Genomic DNA, 2,279 nt, shown 5'->3' on the forward strand with positions numbered 1-2,279 from the left:
GAATTACCAACACATTGCAGTCGTAAAGATATCTTCGAATTGAACGGAAATGAAAACGGTTTTTCAGTATTAAAATAGATATAAAATATAGATGCGTCACAGACAAATTTATAGTAAAAACGAAAAAAATATTTTTAATTACATTTTTTCAGGTTGTACAGATGACACACCTGATGTAAACATTTTATTAGTATAAAAGTTCTGTAGCTCATATGTACTAAGAGTGCAGCGCGCAGATCGGATTACATGAATGAATAATACCAAGCCTTTTGAGCTACAATTAAAAGCGTTAAAAAAAGATATCCCCTCAACTGCAATTTATAGTAATTCGTATGTGTGTGTTTAACTAATTGTAAGATACGATGGCGCTGCAATATGTTAGATAAAAATAAATGTACACGTTTGAATGAGACAGAACGATATTGTAAGAAATTGATTTATAGCAATTTCGGCTGATCTACAGTGTGCCATTAGTACACACTACACCGTGTAGAACTGGTGCAAATAAGTTCAGTGCAATTACACCAACGGGCTCCGACTAATTTTGTGAGGGCCGCTTTGCATACACCTAATATGCACTTGTGCGATATCCAAACGAACACGCAGCATTAGTGAAGAACTGCATCATTTGACCAGCCGAACACATAACACTCAAAATGTGCAATCGGTGCATCCTAGCCGAAATTGCTATTAAAGATACCATTATGTTATCGATATTTTTAATTTGAAATTGAAAAGTCTGTTTTATCGACTGCTGCAAGTTCAATCGTCATTACAGCATTCCCTTAATATATATTTTATATTTCGATAAAAAAACGTCAAAATACCTGCTGTCGAAAGAGTATGCCTTCTTTAGCAAGATGACGAGTAAGTGCCATGGACTGTTGGAAATGAACGTTGTCATCTGCAGTTCCGTGTACCAAATAAAACATCTTATCACGCAGGTATCTTACTTTGTCATAAATATTAGATTCGGCGTAACTTTTGTAATTAGATGTCACATTCGGGAATCCCATGTACCTCTCGGCATATGCAGAATCTGTGTAATAATCATTTATATTATGTTAAAATCACAGAGTAATAAATGCAAATCCAAAATTTAAAGATACAATTAAGAATCATATTAAATTCTTAATATAACAGATCTAAACCTTTAGTAATTAGAAATGCTCTTTCACTACCTATCCAAATAAACCATTCACGTTTAAAGGCTCATCTACACGATAAGACATAAGACGGCGTAAGGGCGCAAAAGAGTTGCTCCTGGTCGTAGCGGCGTGGTGTAGCGGCGCAAAAGAAATAAATTAATTTTATTCCAACGCCTGCGTCCACGTTACGCCAACTTACACCAGTTTTTTCAAGATTAGATTAAGTTACACATGGTTTGGGTTGCTCATATGTCTGACTTCATCTCCATAAATCATCGCCAGTTTTTTATCTCTATAATGAATGCGAACGTTGAAAACATAAGTGAAGATGGTTAGACGAGCATAGCGCAGATTTGTTGCGCGTACGCTTGAGCTTGTGCTTGCGCCCTTGCGCCGCGCTTTCACCTCGTCGTGTAGATTAAGGCGATCCTAAACTGGAATCAAATTCTAAAAATGTCGCTGTTTTACCGACAATTTGTGAGTATGTATGCGTGCGATATTGATGTGGTAATGTGTAGTGATATGTTCATGTTTACTACCATATTGATATCACGCACACATCGTAACAAAGAGTGACCCCAAAAATGGCCTGTATTCTTGCCCTCGATTCCGGACTTTATCTTGGTGATAAATGATAGTAAACCATGAGACACTGAAACTTTCTGAAACTTTCAAATTGAGCCTACTCTTTGTTGCCAAATAATAAAGCCTCAAAGTTATCATTTTATATCGTGTTTCTCAAAACGGATCTTTGCATGTGAATAGCTTTTAGGTAAAGTATTTTGGAGAAAAATGTTTCAGACAAAAATTGTAGAATGTGAAAAAGTACACTGAGAAAAATGGTTTGTTTGTATCAACAAGATGTATATGGCTGAATGAATTTTGGTGAAACCAAACAGAATTTCAGATTATAATAAGAGGATTTGATATTGTATTATTAGAACGTTTGATAGACTTTACTATACGGATTTAATTAATATTTTCTAGTTAGATCTACAAAATTTCTGGTTATATTAGTACGCTCTATCGCCACAAGATGGGCATGGGACGAATTCAATTCTCGTATTTAAGAATCACTACGGAATAGTATAAAAGATGCAGCATCATGAGATCTTTAAGATCTCTTAAAGA

At 35.2% G+C, this 2,279-nt stretch overlaps 1 protein-coding gene across 1 annotated transcript in view; it reads left to right on the top strand.

Moving 5' to 3' along the window:
* The window catches only part of LOC105457913 (vacuolar protein sorting-associated protein 13-like protein), an 11,680-nt gene that overhangs the window by 8,473 nt on the left and 928 nt on the right, over positions 1 to 2,279 (top strand). The window lies entirely within an intron of this gene.

The sequence above is a fragment of the Wasmannia auropunctata genome, unplaced genomic scaffold, assembly GCF_000956235.1.
Source record: "Wasmannia auropunctata unplaced genomic scaffold, wasmannia.A_1.0 LD336103.1, whole genome shotgun sequence".
NCBI classification, from domain to species: Eukaryota; Metazoa; Arthropoda; class Insecta; order Hymenoptera; family Formicidae; genus Wasmannia; species Wasmannia auropunctata.